Source organism: Pinus tabuliformis, chromosome 4_1, assembly GCF_031772625.1.
Source record: "Pinus tabuliformis cultivar Carrire ecotype Pingquan chromosome 4_1, CPIR1, whole genome shotgun sequence".
In the NCBI taxonomy this organism is placed as follows: domain Eukaryota; kingdom Viridiplantae; phylum Streptophyta; class Pinopsida; order Pinales; family Pinaceae; genus Pinus; species Pinus tabuliformis.
Genome location: NC_142303.1, coordinates 700,413,009 through 700,435,858, shown reverse-complemented (window position 1 = coordinate 700,435,858; position 22,850 = coordinate 700,413,009).

The window sequence follows — 22,850 nt, the reverse complement described above, 5'->3', positions numbered from 1 at the left end:
CAAGGGCCGGAGTCTAGAATATATTGTCTGCTTTCAGGATTTTCAAAATCTACTATAAAGAAACCTCTAGCACAGGGGTAGATATTAATTTCATCAGAAATGATAGGTTTCCATACCTCCGAGATCCAATTGTGGAGTGCTATCAGCCGCGGCCAAAAACCATTGAACCGGCAAATTAGGGCACTTTCGGAAAACTTCAAAGCTTCATCGAGTGAGTCCTGGACCACTTGGATAGTGGGAGCTGGGGCTTCACTCACGATATGGGCAGGAGATTGCCCTTCAGAGGCGGATGAGCCACCAGTTATTTTTGTGAAGCTCGGAGCCATATTTTACTTTCTCGTAGAATGCAGCCGCAGATAAATAAGACAGAAGATAAGATTAGATCACCGCATAAATTAGCCGCCTAGATCTAGCCTCAGATCTATAACCTCGCCGTGAAATATTTGAGACTATCAAGACGGAAGAGGAAATAGGAGATCTGAGCCGACGAGACTTCTAGAATCCCACCGAGACTTGTGAAATACTTCTGGAATCTCTAACAGTAAGAGCTGCAGAGGAATAGGCCGATCTACATTCTGGTATGATAATGTAACAATAAGAGCCTCAGAGGAATTGGCAGATCTACGTTCTGGTGATAGCCGCAAATCTAACCACCGAAGTCCCAATCAAGCCGCAGATCTCACTAAATTGTAATATCAACGACCGAAGAGCCGCAGACTTACGTTAGCTTCAAATCTCCTACGCTAGAGCCTTAGAGGAATTGGCAGATCTACGTTCTGGTGATGGGGAGCCGCAGATCTAACCACCGAAGTCCCAATCAAGCCGCAGATCTCTGAAGTAAAGAGCCCGAGATGAAGAAATATAAAACCAAAGCCGTAGAGGAATCAGCAGACTTGCGAGAGAAGAGTCGCAGAGTTAAGGAATAGCCGCAGAGTTATCAGCTCGTTCAGGCTCAGCTCGTTCAGGAGGAGCTGGTATCAGCTTCCGCCCATATGTGCACAATGGAACAGGAACCGTCTTCCACAGTCATGGTGGGTTTAGAAGAGCAAATGGGGGGCCTGAATCTTCACAACAATATTCAGCCAGGGCAGGCGCGGAACAGAAATCATGAAGCGGCGGGACATGGACAGCGGCATCATAGCCGGCTTCGTCTGCATGTGCAGCCGACACAGAAACAAATAATAAGAAACACAAATCAGCAATCGCGAGAGCAGCAGAGAACAAATGGGACTAGAAATATAAATCTTCAATTGCTGGAAGAGAATATGCAACAGCTCCTTATTACCACCACCAGGCAAATCAGGCAAATCAGAGAAAGCCGCATGAAGGGTCCGCCTCCTCCGCCGTCTTTCTCTTCGACAATCTCGTTTAGTCGCCATTTGTCAAGATGTAGGAAAGCATTTTGGTACAACGACAACAGACCTGAACAGATCAGTAGACGATAACCCAAAACCAATACGGACTTTCACAGCCTCTGCTACCGCCGCTGCCACTGCTAGTGAGTATCAATCTCTACCACAACCGGACCAGCAATTTCTTACCAACTCTACTGGTATGAATGAGTCTGAAGGTCTTTTGAAGCGTTAATAGATGCTCAGTTAAATTCTCTCAACAAACTTCACACCTTCCATTCTCTCTTTCTTACGCTAGGAATCCTCAAAAACAGTTAGGTTTTAACCGTATCTCTCCGCTTGCTTCCTTTTTTTTAATAGAACTTATATATATATATATCCATTTGGCCGTCTTCAGTCTCATTATAGATGCTTCATTTACTTTGGTATAATGCTACGGTTACTGCAGTATTAATGGCTTGATTGTCAAGTACCATTTTCATGGTTCTCAGTGGTTTAGTATTTGTTTAGGAATTTCTTTTTTAAAGTACTCTTTTCATTTTAATGTTCATCTAAATATCATATATTCGATGTGTGTTGTTTCGTTGGTAATATAAAAAGCAATTTTTCATCCATACGAATTTCATGTTCTATTTTATAAGGTAACCTTCAGCTTTAAATGCAATATAAAATAATGTATATGTTTTCTATGTGTATGGCTAGTACTAAAGTGGTTAATGGTTTTGCATGCTATATATTGTTTTGGGAGAGATGAAAGAGATGTTGTAATGACAAGTTAGGTTAATTTGTTATATAAATATTGTCACTTGGTAAATTTTATAAAAAATAAAATTAAAAAAAAAATAAAGTTGAGGTTATTGTTTGTGATTTTTGGGCTTTGGGGTTTAGTAATTCAATTTATTTTGGTAACTCATGATTTTTGTTAATGATATATTGTGTAATGTGATGTGCAACAAAAATCACATATAATTCAAAATAAAAGATGATTAATAGAAAATCTGGCAAGATTATAATAAAATCGGATAGATTTTTTGAAAATAATGATAATTTTTTGTACAAAAATCTTTTATGAAGCTCAATTCATTTCCACCATCAACAAAATAACTGGAGCACTCCAACCTTTTATTTTTTTTTAATTTCTTTTATTACATTCTAAATGTATTTATTAATATATTTATAATTTTTAAATATAAATTTATAAATAGTTACAAGAACGAACTAAGTGAACTCCGACTTTTCTCCTTGATACAACGGATACCGGGGAGGGGACTTGAAGAAAGTAGCATCGAAGCATCAATATCCGGCCACTTGAGCTTACAGACAACTTGGCACCTTCAGAGAATAACTATCGGATATCGAGAACTAGCCCGTCAGCACTTAACAATGATCAAATCTAATTAGCATTGAATGTAATTTTTGGTAAAACCCTTCACAGGTTGGGATTGATTCGGCTGAATTCTACTTCCAGTATTAACATGGTTGTAAGTTCATAAGATTAATTAAAGTCTAATCCGTCTATTGGCGTGCTGATCAGCTACTTAGCCGATAGGTGAATATATTTTGTTTACCCACGTAGACGAGGAATGGTCTGGATTGATAAAAGTAGTTGAAATTTTTTAGTAGTAGTAGTTACATCCTCAATAATCTCTAAGATATTCAAAATTTTGAAATTTAACTGCTGTCATTTATCCGTGGGAATTTCTTGAGTGCTTTGGTTTATCCGTGGGAATTTCTTGAGTGCTTTGGTTTATCCGTCTTCGTGGAGAAGTCTCGTGTTAACTTATTGATTATCTACCGAATATTCTTATTCTGAACACCTATTTACGGTGGCAATTTCTTGAGTGCTCCGTCGTGGAGGAGTAGGAGTCATATAGCTGTTGCCCTTATTATATAAAGGGGTGTTAACATAATATTTGATATAATTTTTGGGTAAATTGTTTTAACTTGAGACAAAAATAATTTGTGTATTGCTTTAAGTATTGTGGTGTTTCAAAAATTATTGCTTTAATAATCTTAAAAAATTGTTTTTATAAAGACAATATTTAACAAAAGCGTTATTGTTTTTTAGGAGTTAATTTCATTTTTGTCTCTCTTGAGACAACACTAGGATTAGAGACAATATGTCTCTAATACTAGCTATTGGTTGTCTCGAGAATTTTTTTATTTATTTAAAGATCACTTTTGTCTCTCTAGAGACAATATAAAGCAATAAATCAAAAAATATCTCACCATTGAAATAAATCGATATAAAAATCATTTAATTAAAAATAAATTACAAAATTGCCAACCTTGTTGCTAAGATTGGTTTTGGAGTTGAAATGACTTGAGCTGCCAAGGGAAGGGTGTGTTCCAATTACTTTGAGATGGATGTGCATAAGCTTGAAATTGTGAATTAGGCTCTTGCATCATGTCAGGTTGATTAGGCTGTCATGGTCCTCTTGGAGCTACATAACATAGCTTTATTGGAAATTGACTTGCTCCATTATCCTGTTGGTGAACTTCCTTCAACCTTGGTAATGAGGAGCAACATTTAACATCATGTGATTCTCCATGGACAATGCAAATATCAGCATCTTCTTTTTGTTCATTTTGTATTCTTAAAATTTCTACTTGTTCGGTTAGATTTCTAAGAATTTATGTTTTATATTCATCAAACAAATTTCCAATTTTAGTTTGACTTACCGATCTTGATTTTGATTTACTTACTTTTTCACTTCCTCTTGATATGTGGTTGCATGTTTCACAAATTTCTTAAAATTGTAGTTGGTATACATCACTTCCATTCATGAGATAAAGGAGATCAATCTACTGATCCCTAATTGTTCTAAGTAAGATGTTTTTTAGTGTGTTAGATCTTAAACGATGTAGTTTTTACCTCTTAACATTATACATGAATCTCTCTATTAGAGCCTCTAGAGTCTCATCTTCTCTTTGATTCATTCTAAATATTTCTTCCTTAAGATCATGATCTTTATATTTTCCTAGAAATATCTGTTGCATATCATTCCATGATCTTATTGAACTATTCCTTAAACCCATGCACCATTTAAGAGCTCTATCCTTCAATGTTGCCAGAAAAAATTTCAATTTTTTATTTTTTAATAAGTAACCACAAGATCTACAAACAATTTCAAATTCAAAGAGAAAGGTTTCTCGATCCTCTGACCTTAGACCATGAAATTTTGTAAGAAACTATGGAGGGATGTTCTTCATGTGCACACTACCATCAGTATCTTGAATGGGAAATTCGAGATGATTTTCCTCATTGTCATCATATCCATACATTTCTTCTACATTCTTTTCCGTATTCTTATTCTACTTGCAAAATTGAATGGTTATGTGGTTCGTATGATTGAATGAAAACACTAATGCAACGCACGTTTTTTCTTTTGACATGAAATGTGCATGATACAATTATTTATTATTTATGCAAAATGTAAAAAGAAATTAATCAACTAGGGAAATAAATAATGCATACTTTGACACCTCGCTGACGAACCAAAATGTGATGGTCCTTGGTATTGTAGCAAGAATGTTGCAACTCCCAAGGCTACCAACTTCTAATTATCAACCTGGGGTTCATACAATCTTAAGGGGTATCAGAACTATATGTGTAGCATACAATGTGTGTCCTTTCTTTTCTATCATGATGTATTGGAGTGCATGTACTAAAATCAAACCCTAAACTAATTGCAGAAAATGAATAGAAATGGAAACCCTAACGTATTGCAAGAAATAAAGTACAAGGAAAGGAACATATTCTAATTGTGTAAAGATCATGAACTAAATGTAAAATAAACCTAAATTAACCCTATTTATAATATGTGATGATTTAAACTAATTGAGCATGGAATCTAATGTAGAGAGTGCTAACTGCTGTGTGCATGAATAAATATAAAATAACTTTTTCCTTTTTTATCTATTTGCTTGAAAAATGTAAATTCTAATCTTTCTTGGTTCTTTGGTAGGGGAGAGAGGTTTGGCGGAAAAGGAGTAAAATGGTTCAGATGGATTGGAGAGAAAGTAGGGGCCTAATCTTGGCTTCTAGTGATGATTTTTCTCAATTTGGGCTCAGAATAGGCCACTACAGATTTTCCTACAGGATTTCTACAAGATCCCCTATTTTATTAGAAAAAGGAGGCCGAAATCTTACGAAGTGGTCTAGAAGGTGGAATGGAGATTGGGAAAGGTGGATAATGGAAGAATAAGGATTGGAGGTTCTGGAAAATACCCAGAACTCAAGAAAGGGCTTCATGATGGGTAGATTTTCTCAATGGAAATAGTGATTTTCGCTTATAAAACATAAATTTGGATTGAAACTTTAGTGGATTTTGGTGACATGCGTGGATGAGGCGAGATGAGGTCTCCCTAAAATGTAGAAGATCCTGTAACAACACACATTATTGTCTGCATCTATCCATAAATTCATCTATACATGAGAAAGATTTATTAAATAACGAAAAGTTACTAGTCTAAAAATCGAGAACTAGTGAGCTAGTAAATCTATAAAATGCCTAAACTAATCAAGTGAAATTGCAATGGGGAGAATTTTGTTATTAAATAAAATGTTTTTGTGATCTAATGAAAGTGGAAGCAACTCAATTGAATCATTAGCATGCTCTAAAAACTATCAGAAATCTATTATTATTTGCTAAAACGTAGTTCCAAAAATCTAGTTTTTGGAATAAGAAGACTAATATATGTAGCTCAATGATTACTATGACCTTACAAGATTTTCCAAGGATTAAATGATCATTGTGATCCTGAAAAATAATTTACATAAACCATATATCCCAATCCTACAACAAGAAATCATTAATGCTAAATGCAACAATGGAAAGAAATAAGAACAAGAGATGCATGTGAATAAGAAGTGAAAATGAGAAAAGAAAATGATGCAAAAGGGCTCTAAGGCTCCTGGGATGGCCAAGCCCAAAGAAACTTAGATTCCTATGGAGGAGACCAAGATTTAGAAGCTGAACATAGCATAAATGTTCATTATTTTCATCAACACAACTACATCCCTCCACCAAAATACAATGGAGCTACAAAAATACGAGTTCTCTCCACAAGAAGACTAATAAAATCTATAACTAGAGGAAAATTCGACTTGGTACTTACAAAAATGATTAGGAATCATTCCTTGTGAAAAGAGAAATCTTTCCCCACCAAAATCACATGATTAGTTGATCTGGTTCCTAATACTAGGAATCTGCATAAATGGCAGGGAACACATTCCTAGATTTTTTCAATCATTCGAGTTCCACAATCTGTGCCATAATTCCATAATATCTTATTGATTTATTATTTAGTATTAATCCTCCTGTAGTAGGGATAAAGTCCCTATATTATCTCCTCCTCCAAATCTCCATAATCTGCCCAATATTCTCATAATATTCCACAAAAATAAATAATATTAGGCACAAATATGCAACTATTCATAAACCTTCCTAATGAACATATTACCATAAAAAATATATTATCTAATGCAAAAAGAGAGGTTTAATATGTGGATGGTTATATGGACCATAAAAATATAAAAATATAAAAATAAATCAATAAAATAAATTTAATTTAAAAAATTAAAACAATAATTCAAATACTATTTGAATTCCAATATTTTTTGACTTCACTAAATATAGTGTTGATCTATAGAAATAAATCAATTTTAGTAATATAATTTACATTAAATTAATAAATAAATATTTATCTATATATTTATTAAATTTTTATTTAGTATGTTTTAGTATACTTTAATTAGTCAACATTATGTTTAGTATATGTAAAATTTGGAGGTTAAACTTTTTCGAAATTTACATGCACATATATTTCTTGAGATTAAATTATGCGAGAATATATTTAGAGAGTTATATTATATAATATTAAAAATCAAAAGCAAAATTATATATATATAGTTTTAAATATAAAATTTTATAATTAAATATAATAATATTTATATATACTATAATTTATAAAATTTAGTAAAGTAATTTTTGGAAGTTAAACTGTATGTAAATTTCCTTTTTACTAGAGTTAAACAGTGTGAGAGAAAATATAACTTCAGAACACAGTACAACGCGAAAAGAAATAATATTAATTATCAAAACCTACCCACTCTCAGTTCAGTGAATTAAACTTTTCCGCCCAAAAATAAAACAATTAAACTCACAAATACCAACTGTCAGTTCATTAAAAAAAACAAATAATCTAAATATATAATCACACTTCAACTTGGAGAGAAGAATAGATGCACTACTATGGTCAGTTATGAAAACCCACGGACTCTGGATTGACAAAATTAAGATTTTAAAAAATTATAAAGTATATTTTAATAAGCGGAGATAGACATTCAGTCTAAGTTAATATTGATAAATTATTATGCTTGAATGAGTGAGTTAAAAAAACCAAAAAATTAAACAAATAAAAGCGGAGGTACATGTGCAGTCAATCTTTGATTAGAACGATGAAATTATATATATATATATATATATATATATATGATGATGATGATGACGGTTAACGTCCACTCAGACTAAATTGGTCTATCGGACCTACAATTTTCTTAATTTTTACTTGTCTGGCTCCTCGTCTTTCTTGGCGAGATTGGTGTTGTAGCTTTCTTTCTTTTCTCTACGGTCTTCCAACTTCCTTTGTCTTGCATCTCCTTCATCTCTTCTGGTTCTTGGGACATTGGTGTCTTAGCTTCGCGATCTATTGTGTTCGTTCTTTTGAAAATAGTCAGAGAAGAAGTTTGGTTTAGGAGATCTGCTTTGCTGTTAAATGAAGATTTATTTTCTGCGGTATTCAAATCCTCATAACTGTTGATTTGTTGGGGCGGGCTTTCTCCTTGCTTGTTTTGAGAGTTGCTTCCTTCTTCCTTGATTTCTTGTGACTCATTTTCTCTAGGATATTCTTCTTCTTTGATGACAGTGTAGTGTTCTTTTTGTGCTCCTTCCCACCATGTAGATCTGTGGTGGTTTTTTCTAGCAAAATTTTTCTCCAAGGCTTTTGGGCAATTTTTGGCTAGATGCCCATCTCAAAGCACGATCGACACCTGAAGAGGACACTTTCATAATCAAGCTTCTGGTTCCACACATAGTCTTTACTTGTTAGGTTTATTTCAGCTGGAAATCCGGCGCTGAAATCCATTTCCACATAGATGCGTGCATAGGTGGTTCTGGCATATTCCTCTGTTTCTGGGCACCTGCAGTAAAATTTCCCAATTTCATTTCCGATGGCTTTTAGCGAGGAGAGATTCCAGAGATGCAAGGGTAGGCTTGGCAATCTCACCCAAACTGGTGCTGAGGTTATCACTGATGTAGAGGGATCGAATGATGGGTTCCATGGCTTCATGAATAGGCCTGATTTTTCCCAAAACCAAGGGCCGGAGTCTAGAATATATTGTCTGCTTTCAGGATTTTCAAAATCTACTATAAAGAAACCTCTAGCACAGGGGTAGATATTAATTTCATCAGAAATGATAGGTTTCCATACCTCCGAGATCCAATTGTGGAGTGCTATCAGCCGCGGCCAAAAACCATTGAACCGGCAAATTAGGGCACTTTCGGAAAACTTCAAAGCTTCATCGAGTGAGTCCTGGACCACTTGGATAGTGGGAGCTGGGGCTTCACTCACGATATGGGCAGGAGATTGCCCTTCAGAGGCGGATGAGCCACCAGTTATTTTTGTGAAGCTCGGAGCCATATTTTACTTTCTCGTAGAATGCAGCCGCAGATAAATAAGACAGAAGATAAGATTAGATCACCGCATAAATTAGCCGCCTAGATCTAGCCTCAGATCTATAACCTCGCCGTGAAATATTTGAGACTATCAAGACGGAAGAGGAAATAGGAGATCTGAGCCGACGAGACTTCTAGAATCCCACCGAGACTTGTGAAATACTTCTGGAATCTCTAACAGTAAGAGCTGCAGAGGAATAGGCCGATCTACATTCTGGTATGATAATGTAACAATAAGAGCCTCAGAGGAATTGGCAGATCTACGTTCTGGTGATAGCCGCAAATCTAACCACCGAAGTCCCAATCAAGCCGCAGATCTCACTAAATTGTAATATCAACGACCGAAGAGCCGCAGACTTACGTTAGCTTCAAATCTCCTACGCTAGAGCCTTAGAGGAATTGGCAGATCTACGTTCTGGTGATGGGGAGCCGCAGATCTAACCACCGAAGTCCCAATCAAGCCGCAGATCTCTGAAGTAAAGAGCCCGAGATGAAGAAATATAAAACCAAAGCCGTAGAGGAATCAGCAGACTTGCGAGAGAAGAGTCGCAGAGTTAAGGAATAGCCGCAGAGTTATCAGCTCGTTCAGGCTCAGCTCGTTCAGGAGGAGCTGGTATCAGCTTCCGCCCATATGTGCACAATGGAACAGGAACCGTCTTCCACAGTCATGGTGGGTTTAGAAGAGCAAATGGGGGGCCTGAATCTTCACAACAATATTCAGCCAGGGCAGGCGCGGAACAGAAATCATGAAGCGGCGGGACATGGACAGCGGCATCATAGCCGGCTTCGTCTGCATGTGCAGCCGACACAGAAACAAATAATAAGAAACACAAATCAGCAATCGCGAGAGCAGCAGAGAACAAATGGGACTAGAAATATAAATCTTCAATTGCTGGAAGAGAATATGCAACAGCTCCTTATTACCACCACCAGGCAAATCAGGCAAATCAGAGAAAGCCGCATGAAGGGTCCGCCTCCTCCGCCGTCTTTCTCTTCGACAATCTCGTTTAGTCGCCATTTGTCAAGATGTAGGAAAGCATTTTGGTACAACGACAACAGACCTGAACAGATCAGTAGACGATAACCCAAAACCAATACGGACTTTCACAGCCTCTGCTACCGCCGCTGCCACTGCTAGTGAGTATCAATCTCTACCACAACCGGACCAGCAATTTCTTACCAACTCTACTGGTATGAATGAGTCTGAAGGTCTTTTGAAGCGTTAATAGATGCTCAGTTAAATTCTCTCAACAAACTTCACACCTTCCATTCTCTCTTTCTTACGCTAGGAATCCTCAAAAACAGTTAGGTTTTAACCGTATCTCTCCGCTTGCTTCCTTTTTTTTAATAGAACTTATATATATATATATCCATTTGGCCGTCTTCAGTCTCATTATAGATGCTTCATTTACTTTGGTATAATGCTACGGTTACTGCAGTATTAATGGCTTGATTGTCAAGTACCATTTTCATGGTTCTCAGTGGTTTAGTATTTGTTTAGGAATTTCTTTTTTAAAGTACTCTTTTCATTTTAATGTTCATCTAAATATCATATATTCGATGTGTGTTGTTTCGTTGGTAATATAAAAAGCAATTTTTCATCCATACGAATTTCATGTTCTATTTTATAAGGTAACCTTCAGCTTTAAATGCAATATAAAATAATGTATATGTTTTCTATGTGTATGGCTAGTACTAAAGTGGTTAATGGTTTTGCATGCTATATATTGTTTTGGGAGAGATGAAAGAGATGTTGTAATGACAAGTTAGGTTAATTTGTTATATAAATATTGTCACTTGGTAAATTTTATAAAAAATAAAATTAAAAAAAAAATAAAGTTGAGGTTATTGTTTGTGATTTTTGGGCTTTGGGGTTTAGTAATTCAATTTATTTTGGTAACTCATGATTTTTGTTAATGATATATTGTGTAATGTGATGTGCAACAAAAATCACATATAATTCAAAATAAAAGATGATTAATAGAAAATCTGGCAAGATTATAATAAAATCGGATAGATTTTTTGAAAATAATGATAATTTTTTGTACAAAAATCTTTTATGAAGCTCAATTCATTTCCACCATCAACAAAATAACTGGAGCACTCCAACCTTTTATTTTTTTTTAATTTCTTTTATTACATTCTAAATGTATTTATTAATATATTTATAATTTTTAAATATAAATTTATAAATAGTTACAAGAACGAACTAAGTGAACTCCGACTTTTCTCCTTGATACAACGGATACCGGGGAGGGGACTTGAAGAAAGTAGCATCGAAGCATCAATATCCGGCCACTTGAGCTTACAGACAACTTGGCACCTTCAGAGAATAACTATCGGATATCGAGAACTAGCCCGTCAGCACTTAACAATGATCAAATCTAATTAGCATTGAATGTAATTTTTGGTAAAACCCTTCACAGGTTGGGATTGATTCGGCTGAATTCTACTTCCAGTATTAACATGGTTGTAAGTTCATAAGATTAATTAAAGTCTAATCCGTCTATTGGCGTGCTGATCAGCTACTTAGCCGATAGGTGAATATATTTTGTTTACCCACGTAGACGAGGAATGGTCTGGATTGATAAAAGTAGTTGAAATTTTTTAGTAGTAGTAGTTACATCCTCAATAATCTCTAAGATATTCAAAATTTTGAAATTTAACTGCTGTCATTTATCCGTGGGAATTTCTTGAGTGCTTTGGTTTATCCGTGGGAATTTCTTGAGTGCTTTGGTTTATCCGTCTTCGTGGAGAAGTCTCGTGTTAACTTATTGATTATCTACCGAATATTCTTATTCTGAACACCTATTTACGGTGGCAATTTCTTGAGTGCTCCGTCGTGGAGGAGTAGGAGTCATATAGCTGTTGCCCTTATTATATAAAGGGGTGTTAACATAATATTTGATATAATTTTTGGGTAAATTGTTTTAACTTGAGACAAAAATAATTTGTGTATTGCTTTAAGTATTGTGGTGTTTCAAAAATTATTGCTTTAATAATCTTAAAAAATTGTTTTTATAAAGACAATATTTAACAAAAGCGTTATTGTTTTTTAGGAGTTAATTTCATTTTTGTCTCTCTTGAGACAACACTAGGATTAGAGACAATATGTCTCTAATACTAGCTATTGGTTGTCTCGAGAATTTTTTTATTTATTTAAAGATCACTTTTGTCTCTCTAGAGACAATATAAAGCAATAAATCAAAAAATATCTCACCATTGAAATAAATCGATATAAAAATCATTTAATTAAAAATAAATTACAAAATTGCCAACCTTGTTGCTAAGATTGGTTTTGGAGTTGAAATGACTTGAGCTGCCAAGGGAAGGGTGTGTTCCAATTACTTTGAGATGGATGTGCATAAGCTTGAAATTGTGAATTAGGCTCTTGCATCATGTCAGGTTGATTAGGCTGTCATGGTCCTCTTGGAGCTACATAACATAGCTTTATTGGAAATTGACTTGCTCCATTATCCTGTTGGTGAACTTCCTTCAACCTTGGTAATGAGGAGCAACATTTAACATCATGTGATTCTCCATGGACAATGCAAATATCAGCATCTTCTTTTTGTTCATTTTGTATTCTTAAAATTTCTACTTGTTCGGTTAGATTTCTAAGAATTTATGTTTTATATTCATCAAACAAATTTCCAATTTTAGTTTGACTTACCGATCTTGATTTTGATTTACTTACTTTTTCACTTCCTCTTGATATGTGGTTGCATGTTTCACAAATTTCTTAAAATTGTAGTTGGTATACATCACTTCCATTCATGAGATAAAGGAGATCAATCTACTGATCCCTAATTGTTCTAAGTAAGATGTTTTTTAGTGTGTTAGATCTTAAACGATGTAGTTTTTACCTCTTAACATTATACATGAATCTCTCTATTAGAGCCTCTAGAGTCTCATCTTCTCTTTGATTCATTCTAAATATTTCTTCCTTAAGATCATGATCTTTATATTTTCCTAGAAATATCTGTTGCATATCATTCCATGATCTTATTGAACTATTCCTTAAACCCATGCACCATTTAAGAGCTCTATCCTTCAATGTTGCCAGAAAAAATTTCAATTTTTTATTTTTTAATAAGTAACCACAAGATCTACAAACAATTTCAAATTCAAAGAGAAAGGTTTCTCGATCCTCTGACCTTAGACCATGAAATTTTGTAAGAAACTATGGAGGGATGTTCTTCATGTGCACACTACCATCAGTATCTTGAATGGGAAATTCGAGATGATTTTCCTCATTGTCATCATATCCATACATTTCTTCTACATTCTTTTCCGTATTCTTATTCTACTTGCAAAATTGAATGGTTATGTGGTTCGTATGATTGAATGAAAACACTAATGCAACGCACGTTTTTTCTTTTGACATGAAATGTGCATGATACAATTATTTATTATTTATGCAAAATGTAAAAAGAAATTAATCAACTAGGGAAATAAATAATGCATACTTTGACACCTCGCTGACGAACCAAAATGTGATGGTCCTTGGTATTGTAGCAAGAATGTTGCAACTCCCAAGGCTACCAACTTCTAATTATCAACCTGGGGTTCATACAATCTTAAGGGGTATCAGAACTATATGTGTAGCATACAATGTGTGTCCTTTCTTTTCTATCATGATGTATTGGAGTGCATGTACTAAAATCAAACCCTAAACTAATTGCAGAAAATGAATAGAAATGGAAACCCTAACGTATTGCAAGAAATAAAGTACAAGGAAAGGAACATATTCTAATTGTGTAAAGATCATGAACTAAATGTAAAATAAACCTAAATTAACCCTATTTATAATATGTGATGATTTAAACTAATTGAGCATGGAATCTAATGTAGAGAGTGCTAACTGCTGTGTGCATGAATAAATATAAAATAACTTTTTCCTTTTTTATCTATTTGCTTGAAAAATGTAAATTCTAATCTTTCTTGGTTCTTTGGTAGGGGAGAGAGGTTTGGCGGAAAAGGAGTAAAATGGTTCAGATGGATTGGAGAGAAAGTAGGGGCCTAATCTTGGCTTCTAGTGATGATTTTTCTCAATTTGGGCTCAGAATAGGCCACTACAGATTTTCCTACAGGATTTCTACAAGATCCCCTATTTTATTAGAAAAAGGAGGCCGAAATCTTACGAAGTGGTCTAGAAGGTGGAATGGAGATTGGGAAAGGTGGATAATGGAAGAATAAGGATTGGAGGTTCTGGAAAATACCCAGAACTCAAGAAAGGGCTTCATGATGGGTAGATTTTCTCAATGGAAATAGTGATTTTCGCTTATAAAACATAAATTTGGATTGAAACTTTAGTGGATTTTGGTGACATGCGTGGATGAGGCGAGATGAGGTCTCCCTAAAATGTAGAAGATCCTGTAACAACACACATTATTGTCTGCATCTATCCATAAATTCATCTATACATGAGAAAGATTTATTAAATAACGAAAAGTTACTAGTCTAAAAATCGAGAACTAGTGAGCTAGTAAATCTATAAAATGCCTAAACTAATCAAGTGAAATTGCAATGGGGAGAATTTTGTTATTAAATAAAATGTTTTTGTGATCTAATGAAAGTGGAAGCAACTCAATTGAATCATTAGCATGCTCTAAAAACTATCAGAAATCTATTATTATTTGCTAAAACGTAGTTCCAAAAATCTAGTTTTTGGAATAAGAAGACTAATATATGTAGCTCAATGATTACTATGACCTTACAAGATTTTCCAAGGATTAAATGATCATTGTGATCCTGAAAAATAATTTACATAAACCATATATCCCAATCCTACAACAAGAAATCATTAATGCTAAATGCAACAATGGAAAGAAATAAGAACAAGAGATGCATGTGAATAAGAAGTGAAAATGAGAAAAGAAAATGATGCAAAAGGGCTCTAAGGCTCCTGGGATGGCCAAGCCCAAAGAAACTTAGATTCCTATGGAGGAGACCAAGATTTAGAAGCTGAACATAGCATAAATGTTCATTATTTTCATCAACACAACTACATCCCTCCACCAAAATACAATGGAGCTACAAAAATACGAGTTCTCTCCACAAGAAGACTAATAAAATCTATAACTAGAGGAAAATTCGACTTGGTACTTACAAAAATGATTAGGAATCATTCCTTGTGAAAAGAGAAATCTTTCCCCACCAAAATCACATGATTAGTTGATCTGGTTCCTAATACTAGGAATCTGCATAAATGGCAGGGAACACATTCCTAGATTTTTTCAATCATTCGAGTTCCACAATCTGTGCCATAATTCCATAATATCTTATTGATTTATTATTTAGTATTAATCCTCCTGTAGTAGGGATAAAGTCCCTATATTATCTCCTCCTCCAAATCTCCATAATCTGCCCAATATTCTCATAATATTCCACAAAAATAAATAATATTAGGCACAAATATGCAACTATTCATAAACCTTCCTAATGAACATATTACCATAAAAAATATATTATCTAATGCAAAAAGAGAGGTTTAATATGTGGATGGTTATATGGACCATAAAAATATAAAAATATAAAAATAAATCAATAAAATAAATTTAATTTAAAAAATTAAAACAATAATTCAAATACTATTTGAATTCCAATATTTTTTGACTTCACTAAATATAGTGTTGATCTATAGAAATAAATCAATTTTAGTAATATAATTTACATTAAATTAATAAATAAATATTTATCTATATATTTATTAAATTTTTATTTAGTATGTTTTAGTATACTTTAATTAGTCAACATTATGTTTAGTATATGTAAAATTTGGAGGTTAAACTTTTTCGAAATTTACATGCACATATATTTCTTGAGATTAAATTATGCGAGAATATATTTAGAGAGTTATATTATATAATATTAAAAATCAAAAGCAAAATTATATATATATAGTTTTAAATATAAAATTTTATAATTAAATATAATAATATTTATATATACTATAATTTATAAAATTTAGTAAAGTAATTTTTGGAAGTTAAACTGTATGTAAATTTCCTTTTTACTAGAGTTAAACAGTGTGAGAGAAAATATAACTTCAGAACACAGTACAACGCGAAAAGAAATAATATTAATTATCAAAACCTACCCACTCTCAGTTCAGTGAATTAAACTTTTCCGCCCAAAAATAAAACAATTAAACTCACAAATACCAACTGTCAGTTCATTAAAAAAAACAAATAATCTAAATATATAATCACACTTCAACTTGGAGAGAAGAATAGATGCACTACTATGGTCAGTTATGAAAACCCACGGACTCTGGATTGACAAAATTAAGATTTTAAAAAATTATAAAGTATATTTTAATAAGCGGAGATAGACATTCAGTCTAAGTTAATATTGATAAATTATTATGCTTGAATGAGTGAGTTAAAAAAACCAAAAAATTAAACAAATAAAAGCGGAGGTACATGTGCAGTCAATCTTTGATTAGAACGATGAAATTATATATATATATATATATATATATATGGTATAGAAACTATTGGAGAGCAATAGGCAAAGTGGAACACATTCGGAAATTCGAGTCGTGGAAGAAGTAATAAGATGGGGGATAATTCTGTGAAATCTGGGCAGGCTCAGCTCGTACAGGAGGAGCTCGTATCAGCTTCCGCCCATATGTGCACAATGGAACAGGAACCGTCTTCCACAGTCATGGTGGATTTAGAAGAACAAATGGGGGGCCTGAATCTTCACAACAATATTCAGCCATGGCAGGCGCGGAACAGAAATCATGAAGCGGCGGGACATGGACAGCGGCATCATAGCCGGCTTCGTCTGCATGTGCAGCCGACACAGAAACAAATAATAAGAAACACAAATCAGCAATCGCGACAGCAGCAGAGAACAAATGGGACTAGAAATATAAATCTTCAATTGCTGGAGGAGAATATGCAACAGCTCCTTATTACCACCACCAGGCAAATCAGGCAAATCAGAGAAAGCCGCATGAAGGGTCCCCGCATCAGCCGCCTCCTTCACCGTCTTTCTCTTCGACAATCTCGTTTAGTCGCCATTTGTCAAGATGTAGGAAAGCATTTTGGTACAACGACAACAGACCTGAACAGATCAGTAGACGATAACCCAAAACCAATACGGACTTTCACAGCCTCTGCTACCGCCGCTGCCACTGCTAGTGAGTATCAATCTCTACCACAACCGGACCAGCAATTTCTTACCAACTCTACTGGTATGAATGAGTCTGAAGGTCTTTTGAAGCGTTAATAGATGCACAGTTAAATTCTCTCAACAAACTTCACACCTTCCATTCTCTCTTTCTTACGCTAGGAATCCTCAAAAACAGTTAGGTTTTAAGCGTATCTCTCTGCTTGCTTCCTTTTTTTTAATAGAACTTATATATATCCATTTGGCGGTCTTCAGTCTCATTATAGATGCTTCATTTACTTTGGTATAATGCTACGGTTACTGCACTATTAATGGCTTGATTGTCAATTACCAGTTTCTTGGTTCTCAGTGGTTTAGTATTTGTTTAGGAATTTCTTTTTTAAAGTACCTTTTTCATTTTAATGTTCATCTAAATATCATATATTCAATGTGTTTTTTTGTTGTGAATATGAAAAGCAATTTTTCATCATATATTCGATGTGTGTTGTTTCGTTGCTAATATAAAAAGCAATTTTTCATCCATACGAATTTCATGTTCTATTTTATAAGGTAACCTTTAGCTTTAATTGGAATATAAAATAATGTATATGTTTTCTGTGTATGGCTAGTACTAAAGTGGTTAATGGTTTTGCACGTTATATATTGTTTTTGGAGAGAGATGAAAGAGATGTTGGAATGACAAGGTATGTTAATTTGTTATACAAATATCGTTACCTGGTAAATTTTATAAAAATTAAAATTTAAAAAAAAGGTAAAATTAAGATTATTGTTTGTGATTTTTGGGCTTTGGGTTTTGGTAATTCAATTTATTTTAGTAACTCATGATTTTGTTAATGATATCTTTATCTAAAGTAGTCTAATTAAACATGTTATTGTGTAATATGATGTGCAATAAAACTACATATAATTCAAAATAAAAGATGATTAATAGAAAATCTGACAAGATTATAACAAAATCCGATAATTTTTTTGAAAATAATGATAATTTTTTGTGCAAAAGTTTTTGATGAATCTGAATTCATTTTCACCATCAACAAAATAACTAGAGCACTCCAACATTTTATTTTTTTAAATTTCTTTTATCACATTTTAAAAATTTTTATTAATATATTTATAATTTTTAAATATAAATTTATAAATAGTTACAAGAACGAACTAAGTTAACTCCGACTTTTCTCCTTGATACAACGGATACCGAGGACTTGAGGATTAAGGAGCATCGAAACATCAATATCCGGCCACTTGAGCTTACAGACAACTTGATATCTTAAATAAGTTGGTGGCACCTTCAGAGAATAATTATCGGATATCGAGAACTAGCCCGTCAGCACGTGAGCCACTAACGCACTTAACAATGATCAAATCTAATTAGCATTGAATGGAATTTTTGGTAAAATCCTTCGCAGGTTGGGATTGATTCGGCTGAATTCTACTTCCAGTATTAACATGGTTGTAAGTTCATAAGATTAATTAAAGTCTAATCCGTCTATTGGCGTGCTGATGAGCTCTACTTCGCCGATAGGTGAATATATTTTGTTTAGCGACGTAGACGAGGAATGGTCTGGATTGATAAAAGTAGTTGGAACTTTTTAGTAGTAGTAGTTACATCCTCAATAATCTCTAAGATATTCAAAATTTTGAAATTTAACTGCTGTCATTTATGTTTACAAAAATCTCTAACACCTATCTACCGTGCGAATTTCTTGAGTGCTTTGGTTTATCCGTCTTCGTGGAGGAGTCTCGTGTTAACTTATTGATTATCTACCGAATATTCTTATTCTGAACACCTATTTACGGTGGCAATTTCTTCAGTGCTCCGTCGTGGAGGAGTAGGAGTCATATAGCTGTTGCCATTATTATATAAAGGGGTGTTAACATAATATTTGATATAATTTTTGGGTAAATTGTCTTAACATGAGACAAAAATTATTTGTGTATTGCTTTAAGTATTGTGGTGTCTCAAAAATTATTGCTTTAATAATCTTAAAAAATTGTCTTTATAAAGACAATATTTAACAAAAGCATTATTGATTTTTAGGAGTTAATTTCATTTTTGTCTCTCTTGAGACAACACTAGGATTAGAGACAATGTCTTTAATACTAGCTATTGGTTGTCTCTAGAATTTTTTTATTTATTTAAAGATCACTTTTGTCTCTCTAGAGACAATATAAAACAATAAATCAAAAAATATCTCGCCATTGAAATAAATCGATATAAAAATCATTTAATTAAAAATAAATTACAAAATTGCCAAGCTTGTTGCTAAGATTGGTTTTGGAGTTGAAATGACTTGAGTTGCCAAGGGAAGGGTGTGTTCCAATTACTTTGAGTTGGATGTGCATAAGCTTGAAATTGTGAATTAGGCTCTTGCATCATGTCAGGTTGATTAGGCTGTCATGGTCCTCTCGGAGCTACATAACATAGCTTTATTGGAAATTGACTTGCTCCATTATCCTGTTGGTGAACTTCCTTCAACCTTGGTAATGAGGAGCAACATTTAACATCATGTGATTCTGCATGGACAATGCAAATATCAGCATCTTCTTTTTGTTCATTTTGTATTCTTAAAATTTCTACTTGTTCGGTTAGATTTCTAAGAATTTATGTTTTATATTCATCAAACAAATTTCCAATTTTAGCTTGACTTACTGATCTTGATGTTGATTTACTTACTTTTTCACTTCCTCTTGATATGTGGTTGCATGTTTCACAAATTTCTTAAAATTGTAGTTGGTATACATCACTTCCATTCATGAGATAAAGGAGATCAATCCACTCATCCCTAATTGTTCTAAGTAAGATGTTTTTTAGTGTGTCAGATCTTAAACGATGTAGTTTTTACCTCTTAACATTATACATGAATCTCTCAATTAGAGCCTCTAGAGTCTCGTCTTCTCTTTGATTCGTTCTAAAGATTTCTTCTTTAAGATCATGATCTTTATATTTTCCTAGAAATATCTTTTGCATATCATTCCATGATCTTATTGAACTATTCCTTAAACCCATGCACCATTTAAGAGCTCTATCCTTCAATGTTGCCAGAAACAATTTCAATTTTTTATTTTTTAATAAGTAACCATAAGATCTACAAACAATTTCAAATTCAAAGAGAAAGGTTTCTCGATCCTCTAACCTTAGACCATGAAATTTTGTAAGAAACTATGGAGGGATGTTCTTCATGTGCACACTACCATCAGTATCTTGAATGGGAAATCCGAGATGATTTTCCTCATTGTCATCATATCCATCCATTTCTTCTACATTCTTTTCCATATTCTTATTCTACTTGCAAAATTGAATGGTTACGTGGTTCGTATGATTGAATGAAAACACTAATGCAACGCACGTTTTTTCTTTTGACATGAAATGTGCATGATGCAATTATTTATTATTTATGCAAAATGTAAAAAGAAATTAATCAACTAGGGAAATAAATAATGCATACTTTGACACCTCCCTGACAACGACACCAAAATGTGATGGTCCTTGGTATTGTAGCAAGAATGTTGCAACTCCCAAGGCTACCAACTTCTAATTATCAACCCGGGGTTCATACAATCTTAAGGGGTATCAGAACTATATGTGTGGCATACAATGTGTCCTTCCTTTGCTATCATGATGTAATGGAGTGCATGTACTAAAATCAAACCCTAAACTAATTGCAGAAAATGAATAGAAATGGAAACCCTAACGTATTGCAAGAAATAAAGTACAAGAAAAGGAACATATTCTAATTGTGTAAAGATCATGAACTAAATGTAAAATAAACCTAAATTAACCCTATTTATGATATGTGATGATTTAAACTAATTGAGCATGGAATCTAATGTAGAGAGTTCTAACTGTTGTGTGCATGAATAAATATAAAATAACTTTTTCCTTTTTTATCTATTTGCTTGAAAAATGTAAATTCTAATCTTTCTTGGTTCTTTGGTAGGGGAGAGAGGTTTGGAGGAAAAGGAGTAAAATGGTTCAGATGGATTGGAGACAAAGTAGGGGCCTAATCTTAGCTTCTAGTGAGGATTTTTCTCAATTCGGGCTCAGAATAGGCCACTACAAATTTTCCTACAAGATTTCTACAAGATCCCCTATTTTATTAGAAAAAGGAGGCCGAAATCTTACGAAGTAGTCTAGAAGGTGGAATGGAGCTTGGGAAAGGTGGATAATGGAAGAATAAGGATTGGAGGTTCTGGAAACTACCCAAAACTCAAGAAAGGGCTTCATGATGGGTAGATTTGCTCAATGGAAATAGTGATTTTCGCTTATAAAACAGAAATTTGGATTGAAACTTTAGTGGATTTTGGTGACATGCGTGGATGAGGCGAGATGAGGTCTCCCTAAAATGTAGATGATCCTGTAACAACACACATTATTTTCTGCATCTATCCACAAATTCATCTATACATGGGAAAGATTTATTAAATAACGAAAAGTTACTAGTCTAAAAATCGAGAACTAGTGAGCTAGTAAATCTATAAAATGCCTAAACTAATCAAGTGAAATTACAATGGGGAGAATTTTGTTATTAAATAAAATGTTTTTGTGATCTAATGAAAGTGGAAGAAACTCAATTGAATCATTAGCATGCTCTAAAAACTATCAGAAATCTATTATTATTTGCTAAAACGGAGTTCCAGAAATCTAGTTTTTGGAATAAGAAGACTAATCCATGTAGCTCAATGATTACTATGACCTTAGAAAGATTTTACAAGGATTAAATGATCCTTGTGATCCTGAAAAATAATTTACATAAACCATATATCCCAATCCTACAACAAGAAATCATTAATGCTAAATGTAGCAATGGAAAGAAATAAGAACAAGAGATGCATGTGAATAAGAAGTGAAAATGAGAAAAGAAAATGATACAAAAGGGCTCTAAGGCTCCTGGGATGGCCAAGCCCAAAGAAACTTAGATTCATATGGAGGAGACCAAGATTTAGAAGCTGAACATAGCATAAATGTTCATTATTTTCATCAATACAATTACATCCCTGCACCAAAATACAATGGAGCTACAAAAATACGAGTTCTCTCCACAAGAAGACTAATAAAATCTATAACTAGAGGAAAATTCGACTTGGTACTTACAAAAATGATTAGGAATCATTCCTTGTGAAAGGAAGAATCTTTCCCCACCAAAATCACATGATTAGTTGATCTGGTTCCTAATACAAGGAATCTGCATTAAATGGCAGGGAACACATTCCTAGATTTTTTCAATCATTCGAGTTCCACAATCTGTGCCATAATTCCATAATATCTTATTGATTTATTATTTAGTATTAATCCTCCTGTAGTAGGGATAAAGTCCCTATATTATCTCCTCCTCCAAATCTCCATAATCTACCCAATATTCTCATAATATTCGACAAAAATAAATAATATTAGGCACAAATATGCAACTATTCATAAACCTTCCTAATGAACATATTACCATTAAAAATATATTATCTAATGCAAAAAGAGAGGTTTAATATGTCGATGGTTATATGGACCATAATTTATGTTTAATTTAGAGGCATTGGCCTTAATTTATGTCTAATTTCGAGGCCCATCAACGAGGTTATTCAGAGAGCCCAAATATGCTACCAACAAATGAATTAGAAAGGATAG